The sequence below is a fragment of the Equus przewalskii genome, chromosome 2 (assembly GCF_037783145.1).
Source record: "Equus przewalskii isolate Varuska chromosome 2, EquPr2, whole genome shotgun sequence".
Lineage (NCBI taxonomy): Eukaryota > Metazoa > Chordata > Mammalia > Perissodactyla > Equidae > Equus > Equus przewalskii.
In genome coordinates this window covers 7256982-7267248 of record NC_091832.1, presented here as the reverse complement: position 1 = coordinate 7267248, position 10267 = coordinate 7256982, and the positions used below count along the sequence as shown (strand labels likewise).

Below are 10267 nucleotides of genomic sequence, written 5' to 3'. Positions count from 1 at the left end.
TGAGGCATCGTTCAGACAAACTTTAATGCACATACCATCATTGGCACTTCAATAAGGATAGGGACCACATTAAGAAAAGCCAGTTTGTAGCAATAACACATATCAACACAGAACAAAGAGACACCACAGATATTCACAAATGAGATCTTTCCTTTCATTACTGTGTATACCCTTATACACCCATATATCTCTTTATATTTATACAAACTACAACACTACATGACATTTTCTATTTCATATGTCACTGAGAAGAGGTGTCAGTATACAGAAGAATAAAAAGAATATAGAAGAATAAAAAAGCATGAAAACATCTGCTTAGCTGGACTCTGATGGGGAGAGACATGAGGGTTATTCTTCCTCTCTCTGCTCAGTCCTATAGAGGGCTAATTCTAATTTTTCCTAATTGTGCCTCCTGAGGAATTCTGCTCAGCCTGTTATGGTACATCTTCTAGGCTGGCATGAGACCAGTTCTATCCCTGGTTGAATAAATTAGAAATTGGGGGAATTGAAGATGGTGTGCAAATTGAGTAAGGTGACATTTCTGTGTGTGACTGCAGAGACCATCTGCCCCTGGCCCCGTGATATGAAGAAGGCCTCTGGTGCTCAACCCTGCTCCAAAGTTTCATTTTATTGAGGGTGTGGGGGAGGTGTTTGTCTCCTTTCTCTCCCACAAGCAGAGAATAAGCCAGATGTAGACCCAACCGATACTTTTCTCTTCAGCTCTCCCCGACCCCCCGGTAGGCAAAGTTCAGGATGAGGACTGCCCACTCTTGGGGGCAGACCCTACTTTGTTCTGAGACCAACCAAGCCTTTTGTTACCTTCTCTGTGTACTCTTGGCCAGGTTGCTTCACTGATGCAGGCCTCAGTTTTCCTCCTCTGAGTACTGGGCATAATAAAACCCATAGCACAGGGTTGTGTCAAAGATCATTGGGACTTCGATGAGAAAGTGCTTTGGGAACTGTGATGCGCCAAACATATGATGGATGACCTTTTTTATGGTATTCTAATCATAGTGCATATGGATTCTACTGTCTGCACCTCCTGGGCTCCAATCCCATCACAGCTCCCTGCTCTGTTCTTCCAGTCCCAGCATGCACTGGATGATTCTCTTTGGCTGCTCTTAGCCTCCAAAATTTCTCTGAAGGCAACTAAATCTCTGGGTGTAAGGCATGTTGGCCCTGATATTTCCATGTGAGGTTAGGTTCCTGGGATCAAAACATCAGGGGAGTGTGGAGAGGAGGTGGAGAGAGGAGGGACCCTTGGAAATGGCTCCAGGAGGGGTATGCTCACTTTCACTTTAGGCTGAATGCCGCCTACCCCAGCCCCTCACAATGGCTCCGTCTTATATGTCCACAACATCCCACAATTTCTAAAATGCTCTTTTATTTGACTCTCAGAACTATTTTGTGAAGTAGACAAGATTATTAATCTCATTTTATAGATGAACATATGCTTGTCCAAGGTCACACAGTTAGTATGTTAGAGAGGCAGGACTCAAACACAGGTCTCTGGAATCCTGGTTTTCTGAGCATTGGAGGGCACCTCTAAGAAAGGCTCCAGAACACTCTAAACCCTCATTTTTGGCTTATCCCTCACTCTTGGAGGCTAGTTTCTGGGGAGAAGGAGGAAGTACATGAGGTATCATTCTGTCAGGTGTCTGGCAGCAGCCAGTCCAGTAAGTTCACGCAACAGAGCCATTCAAGGCCATTTTCCTGGACTCTCCTCCCTTGTTCCTGACAAGATTCTACCTTGATCCACTTTCCAAGTCCAGGCTCCATCTCCTACTTACAAACCCCCTTCTATTGCTCTTTTGCTCATGGTGTTTACCCTGGGTCTCTGCAGTCTCTGTTCTTAGTGCCTTTACAAACATCTTGGATTGGATTTGCCTCCCTGGCTCTGCCTGATCGGGATGCCCTTCCATAGTACAAGAGTCAACACCTCATGTTCAAGACCTATTGTGCGTCAGGCACTGCACTAAGGGCTTCATACCTGTTCTCACATTTACTCTTCTCAACAACCTCTTGAGGTAAATATTATTTTTCTGTATATAAATGAAGTAACTGAGGATCTGATAGTAATTTGCTCAAAGTCAGACAACTAGTTAGCGATGAAGAAACAAGAATTGAACTCGGATCTGTCGGACTTCAAGCCCTACGCTCTTAAGCACGCCATACTATCTTCTCAGTCCTCATCCTGTGGTCTGATGCTTGTAGGGATTGGAAGATAGTTCAGCACGTGCAAATCTCTCAGCCCTTTAGTTTCGAGGCTTCCAGCTGCATGGCAGAGGTTGTCCTCAGAAAGATCTTGCCCGGTTGAGCCTGGCACATGCTTAGTGCTCTATAAATTAAGTCATCCTTGAAGCGGAATATGTTTCTGGCTCTTAAACATGGCTGCCTGGTCTCTCTTCTCAAACACATGGGTCTGTGTTCCCTTCTCAACCAGTATCCTCATTTTTGTTTATCCTCTTCCTCTTGTTCCCCATTAGGAACCTCTGGCCTGGGCCAGGCAGTCATGGACCATCCAGATGCACTTAATTGCTAAGATGCTTTCTGGCAGCCTCAGAAAGCAGGGCCTCCAGCCTGGCTTAGTGATGAGGGGATCACACAGACTTGGCGGTTTTCATTGTACCCAAGAAGAAAGGAGGCTTTCACAGTGAAGGGATTCCTGCTAAAATCCTGTTTGCCTCTTACAGCTCTTACAGAAAATGGGCATAAAATCACAGAGCATTACTGTCAAGAGAGCTGCAGAAACCATCTGATCTAAGCTCCTGAAGCCCAGAGATAGGGAGTGATTTAACCAAGTTTGCACAGCCTATTAGCTTTATCCCAGTCCATTGGTAAACCCCATGCAGAGATGCATTAGAATCTCAAGGGAGCTGGGAATCCTAATCACACCCCTCAGGGACTTGCTGATTTACTTTGCCTGACATTAGTATTTCTATGACATGATTTTATACCAAGCAAAGGAAACTTTTCTTTTATTGATGACTCCCAGAGACCTCCTATTTGGGTATTTGATATTTGACCACTTCAAAATGATAGGACAGAAACAGGCAAAAGCAAATGCCACACAACTCAGTCTAATCAATGGTATTCTCTCAAGATGGTGGGTGTTGCCAAGTTGGCAGAGAAATAGGAACAGATGTGGAGAAATCGCTGCAGTGGTGTTAGATGTTTTGTCTAGCTTCTGAGTAGCTGGGAAGCCAGACCCTGTGTGGACCAGTGACCTAATCATAGGAAACTTTGCTTGTGCTGTCATCAGCATTCCTGGAGAACTGCTTCTCACCTTACGAAATCCCTCTTCCTCATGCATTCAGGTACAAGGTGTGAGAATGGTGAAGAGAGTAGGCTTTGTCCCAGATTATACAAAGCCTTGATCAGAAAGTCCATGAAGCAGGATGTTCTGAAAGACTTGGTTTAAAAATTAGAATTACTGCACTTTGAAGCAGTAAGAAAATTGAGAACCAAAGAGGGAAGAAGACATTTTTGGTTGCAAGTGATAAGAACCTAACCCCAATGAGCAAAACTGAATAGGGGCTTTATTAGAAACAAATACTGAGGTATCTGGCAGAATCAAAGGAAGAGGTGACCAGCCAAACCTTAAGAAGCCAGAATCTGGGTCGGGAAAGCCACAGGACACACCCCCTCATCTTGCCTCTCTGCTTCTCTCTGCATGGTGGACTTGTTTTCTCTTACTACAGATCAGCATTCTACACCTGGCTTGAGGATAAGCCATCACAGTTTTAGAGCACACATCCTCACATATTTGCTACTCAAAAGGAAAGAAAATAGCTGTAGTTAAAAAAAAAAATCCTGGGCCAACCCCACAGCTGAGAGGTTAAGTTCCCACGCTCCGCTTCAGCGGCCTGGGGTTTCTCCAGTTCGGATCCTGGGCTCGGACATGGCACTGCTCATCAGGCCACGCTGAGGCGGTGTCCCACACAGTACAACCAGAGGCACCCACAACTAGAATATACAGCTATGTTATGGGGGACTTTGGGAAGAAGAAGAAGAAGAAAAAAGAGAGACTGGCAACAGATGTTAGGTCAGGTGGCAACCCAAAAAAGAAAAATCCTAGGGAAGGATTCTGATTGGCCCCACTTGATCACAAGCCCCCTTTACCAACAGTCTTCACTGGAATCACCTGGGCTGGAAGTGGTAGTAGTACTACAAAAGAAGAGGTTGCTATTTCCTGAAGAAACGTGGGGAAATGTGACAGCTGGCTGTTACAGGAAATGATTTGCCAGAGATCCTACAGCAAGTTAGGGTCAGATTCAGGGCTAGAAACAGAAAAAATAAAATAATAATTAAGAATAATGGAAGTCTCTGGATTCTTTTCATGTGTGGTATTGAAGTAAACCTCAGTGTTACTGAGCTGTTCATTCATTTATATTTTTAAAAGATTGCTATTGTGTGGGGCTGGCCCCGTGGCCGAGTGGTTAAGTTCGCACGCTCCGCTGCAGGCGGCCCAGTGTTTCGTGGGTTCGAATCCTGGGCACGGACATGGCACCGCTCATCAAACCATGCTGAGGCAGCGTCCCACATGCCACAACTAGAAGGACCCACAATGAAGAATATACAACTATGTACCGGGGGGCTTTGGGGAGAAAAAGGAAAAAAATAAAATCTTTAAAAAAAAAAAAAAGATTGCTATTGTGTGGAGGATGGACTGTAGGGGAGCAAGTGTGGAGTAGGGAAACTGGTTAGGAGCTCTGTGTAGCCCTGTAGGGTAGAAACAGTGGTGGCCTGGGCCAAGGTCAAGGCAACGGAAATGGAGAAAAGTGGGCAGACTTGAGATATATTTTTGAAGTAGAATCATAGGACTTGCTGCTGGATTAGATGTAGACCTAAAAAAAGAGAGAAAAATAAGAAATTAAGAATGACACCTAGGAGCTGGCCCTGTGGTGGAGTGGTTAAGTTCACACGTTCCGCTTTGCGGCCCAGGGTTTTGCTGGTTCAGATCCTGGGCATGGACCTAGCACCACTCATCAGGCCATGCTGACTCAGCATCCCACATGGCAGAACTAGAAGGACCTACAACTAGAATATACAACTATGTACCGGGGAGCTTTGGGTAGAAGAAAAAGAAGAAAAAAAAGGATTAGCAACAGATGTTAGCTCAGGTGCCAATCTTAAAAAAAAAAAAAATAAGAATGACACCTAGGTTTCTGTGAAGACTGGAGTTGAAATAAATTTGGGACAGAATCAAGAGTTCCAATGTGGACATGTTAAGTCTGAGACATGGAGATTTCTAGTAGGCACTAGGGTATGCATGTCATGACCAAAGACTTGGCATCTAAAGCCTCAAGACTAGATGAGGTCTCCAAGGAAGAGAGAACAGCTAGAGCAGAGGACTCGAGTGTTCTGTGAGCCATCTTTTCTATATATAGTTAATCTTGCTGCTGGGTTTCTGACCAAGAACTTCAGGAGGGAATCACAACTATTACTATGGTGAACCTCATGGAACGAAAAGCCAGACTCAGCCCCCAAGAAGTAGCGAAGAAGTAACCAAATGGACTATTAAGCATCAAAACATCTCCATCTAGATATATCTTGATTCCTCCAAAGTAGACCCTTTGGACAACTAAACAAATGATGAGACTGCCCTGCTCTAAACCATTTTGACATTTGTCTTTGGGAATATCTTCAGAACCAGGTTTTGAGACCCAGGGAAATTTACCAAACTTAGTTTCAGATGACTTAGGATTGCTTCTTTTGGTAGATTGAAAAAGTGGCCACAATATTTTACAGTTCCTCCCATCAGGAGATGGCATCTATTTCTCCACCCCTTAAAATTGGGTGTGGCCATGTGACTTGCGTTAGTCAGTGGGACGTTAGCAAACAGAGGCTGGAAAAGTGCTTCTGCGTTGGAGCTTGCCTTCTCTTGCTGCTGGGAAAACTTTCACCACCACGTGAACAAGTCTGCGAAAGCTTCTGGAGGATGAGACCACATGGAGAGAGGCCTCAACCACTCCACTCATCTCAACTGGGCCCCCAGACATGTGAATGAAGCCATTTTAAACCATCCAGCCTCAGCCAGAACTACCCACTCAACCCGCAGAATCATGAGATATAATAAATGTTTGCAGCTTTAAGTCACTGAGTTTTGCAGTGGTTTGTTACATCCCCCAGAGGACAACAATTAACTCTGAAGCAGGCAGTCTAAAGATGTTTCACAGGTACAGATATTCTTTCTCTCACCCTTACTCTTTTTGGAGGATTTATGTTTGATCAACCATCAAAGCTTTGAACTAAAAGATTAAAGCTTAATTCAGGAATGTAAAGCAATGGCCAGTGCGTAGTGAAGGTGTTAGGGGGCAGTGGAGTCTTCCCAGGACCCTGAGACAGCTCCACAAAGGCAACTCAGGTTTCTCAGTTATGTGTTCTCATAGAAAGATGTAGCTTTCCTTCAGAGCACTTTGTAATTATATTTGGGTGATTACTTTATAATATCTGACTAAATCACAAGCTACTAGACTATAAGCTTTATCAAAGCAAGGACTGTGTCTCATTTGCCACCAATTGTGTCCTGGCACATACTAGACACTACCTTGTTGAATGAATGAATTTGAATTTTGCCTACTTCATATAAGGGATATAGGGCTTCAAAAACATCACTTAACAGTATTTGTATCTCATGGGCGATCTCTTGCATGCATTCCCAGTCACAGGCTCCAGCTCTGGCAGGTAATCAAGTGCAGGTTCGGGATGGGGAATCTGAAATTGATGAGATCCGAGGATACTGATTGCTGTAATTCCTTCCCCTTATCCTAAACTGTTGGCAAACAAACATCCCTTAAAACACCCTAGGAAACTTGATGCCCAAGCAAGGAGCTTTGGGGCAGGAGCAGGTGGTGTGAGTTGGAGAGTGAGGTCTGGAGGATGTTCACATAATCCTGTGGACATTACAAGGTTGCAGTCACAAAGCAATCGTGAAACCAATGTCCCAACTGAGGTTATCAAATTAACTCTGAGAATCCTTGGGAGTCTGTCACTACTACCATCCTATATACTCTTCACCTGAGAAACAATATGAAGAGGAAAACTGAAAAAGCATGAGTCAGACAGAGGTTGGTTCAAATGATCCTAGTGGATGACTTATGCATGTTAACTTTTCCAAGGCTACTTTTTCTTGCCTGCCAAATTGGGATGATACTATCTTATAAACACACTTCCATGGCAGGCAGGGATCATTTGTTTTCATCCATATTTATCGAATGTTTAATAGTGCCAGGCCACTAGTAGATATAGAACAGACGAATTTGTTCCTAGAGGTGATCCAAGACCTAGTCCTGGCTCTGTCACAAATGGCCCCAGCACTCAAGGTGACCTTAGGAAATTTCCTCTCCCTTCCTGGTCCTCAAGCTTTCTTTTTGCAAAATGAGGAGGCTGGACAAGATTTTCTCTTAGCTCCATTCCATATCTAATATTTAACAAGTCTGTGGCCGCTCAGTACATTCTACCCCATTGCTGCTCCTAGAAGTTAACAATGCTACAGACTAAGGAGACGATAAGTCATGAATCACTTTGTGTTTACAGATACACATGCATTTAAAACAGATTCTGTAAATTGCTACAATACTGTATTGCACTTTTGCCCTACTTTTACCTCTTTAGAGGTCAAGAGTTTTTTAATCTTCTTTTATTTGGATTGTTAAGCAAGATGAAAACTGGGACAAATTGCCACTAACACACATTATGCAGCTTGAACTGTGGGGGCTAACTGCACTATTACCGTGATTGATGAGCATTGCACTGCAATCAGCTGCAAGCTGCTGCCTTCCACTCAGCAGAAATGAGGTCACGGAGCAGAGCTGCTGAACTGCCATCTAACAAGCAGGGCTGTTTCTTGCCCAGTAGAAAAGCTTGCCACTATTACATTTAGCTCTTGATTCCATCTGCTGAGAAGATGCCTGCTCCTTTGAACTGGCTCCTGAGTTTTAAAGAATTTGACAGTTTTTAAGTGAAAATTTCAATCTTTGCTTGGACACCCAGTAGGAGAGAAAAGATTATTTGATATATGTATTGAATATCCAGGGATCATGAGGAGCTGAGTCTGAAATCCCACTATGAGGGTAGATGGATGTTACTGCTCAGAAAAATAGCAACTATCTCCGACCTGTATGGGACTTCGTAGTATAAAAAGCACATCCAGAACCACTGCCTTGTGACGGGACCTCATCCTTCCAGGTCAGAGAAGTTAATTAAGTGGCTCCCCAAAAACATTGCTGGAGCAGAAAGGCTGCTCAGAGCACTGCCTGAGAGCTAGAGAAGGATTGTCTGACAGAGGCAGATACACGGAAAGCCAGAACTTGGGCCTGAGAAACACTGGACATTTTTTGCTCTGGCCTGTGGACCTAGTTGCCTCAGAGACTGACTTCTTTCCAGAAGCCTTAGACATCCATCACCTCAGATTAGTCTGAATAGTAGAGCAATTTGTTAATAGGTTAGAGACTTGTCTTTTCTCCAGTGGACTTGGACTCTAATGGCCTTGGGATTAAATCCTAACATGGCTCTACCGCTTGCTAGCTGTGTGATCTTGGCCAACTCTCTTAACCTCTTTGGATCACCGTTTATCTATAAGAAATGTAGTGCAGAATGTGGTGAAGAGCACAGACCTTAGAGCCGACTGCCTGGGTCTAAACCTCAGCTCTCCCATTTATCATTATGTGACCTTATGCAAGCTAGAGGACCTCTCTGTTCCTTGGTTGCCTCCTCTTTAGATGAGGTTGATTATAGTGCCTCCCTCACAAAGGTGTTGGGAAGATAAATGAGTTAATACATGTAAAGTGCTTGGAACAATGCCTAGTACCGAGTAAACATGACATCAGTGTTAGCTACAATGACGTTGGGGTGATAATCCTCATCTTTTGGGTTTATTTTGGAGATCAACTGAAATGATGGTGAAAAAAAGAGTCTCAGAGTTAGTCATGCCAGAAGGGACCTTAAAGATTACAAATAACCCCCCTCGTTTTATAGGTGGGAAATCAAGAGTCAGGGATGGGGAATAAGTGGTCCACAGTCACACTTGGATTAAGGGGAGAGTCGAGGTCTCCTGATTCCAAGTCAAAGCTCCATCCTCTGCATTCCATCAAAGAAAGCATCATCTCCACAGGGCTGACTCTGGAGGGTCCTTTTATGTTCTCATTGGACCTGTTCCATTTGAAACAGAGAGAAAACTTGGGGGAGACTCTCCTCCCTCCCCCATGTTAGTGCAGAGGGAGGCTGGGGATTCAGGCCAGGGCTGGGAGGAAAGATTTTTAGAAATCATTGCTAGTGCTGTGTCATTATGTCAGCAAAACATCAAACATGTGCTGTGTCCAAACAAGCTAGAATTATGAGCTAATCCATTTAGTTTGTTTCTGGCTTCAGATGGTTTTTGGTTTTTGTTTCTGTTTTTTCTTCAGGTATTTAATTAACTGGCTTCCACCAGGAGTAGTTTCACACCTGCTCTTTGCTAGAAACTAAGGTTTCACTCCCAGGAGAGTGAGGTTAGGATGGGACCTCTGAGTTCAGTTTTCCCAATTTTTTCAGGGTCGTGCCCCCTTAGATTTATTCTGCTTCAAATCATGTTTCCCAGTTGGACTACTCAGCAGTGAGTGAAAGATGGGCTGGAGGAAAGGGCAAGAGGGGAGGAGGCCCTACAAAGAATTCCTATGAGGAACTAGAACTATTTGACTTAGAGAAAGTGCAGATACCAGCGGTCATGATTTTGTTCTTAAATCATCTAAGGGTGTCACAGGGCAGAAGGAGCAGAAATTGTGGGGTTTCTGACAACACAGCTGGTACAAATGGAGTGGAAAGAGGAAGAAGAATTTCCAGGAGGCAGGTTTCAACTTAAAGCAAGGAAAACTTTCTGATTATGAGAGCTGCCCAAAGATGGTGCGGATGCTGAGCTCCCATCCCTGCCTAGAAGGTATGCTTTAGAAGAGGGATTTGGTTGTGAGGCCTGACAGCCACTTGTCAGAGATATGAAGATTGGAATTGATTAGTTGGACTAGGGAAAATTTGGGATCCCATCACTTCTAAATTTTTCAGATTCTAGGAGTCTAAGAACCAAAGACCAATTTTATGGAGTTCCCACAGTTAAGAACCAGCTGAAAAGCAGGAAAATCAGAAATTCATGACCCGTTTCTTTATCTTGCCTGTGTTTCTCTTTTTGTCTTTCTTGAGCTCACTCGCTTGCTCTTTCATTTGGCAGGAACCTTTTGACATTTGGCAAGGGATAAGCTTTTTCTTTTAAGAGTGTTTCTGACTCAGTCTTTGC

At 43.9% G+C, this 10267-nt stretch overlaps 1 protein-coding gene across 1 annotated transcript in view; it reads right to left on the bottom strand.

The window, feature by feature from the left end:
* RAB3B (RAB3B, member RAS oncogene family) overlaps positions 1–10267 on the bottom strand; it is a 68167-nt gene continuing 57900 nt past the window's right edge. Inside the window, exon 6 of the mRNA XM_070609647.1 lies at positions 1–4847. The gene's annotated coding sequence lies outside the window, so the exon portion shown is untranslated. The remainder of the gene's footprint in view (positions 4848–10267) is intronic.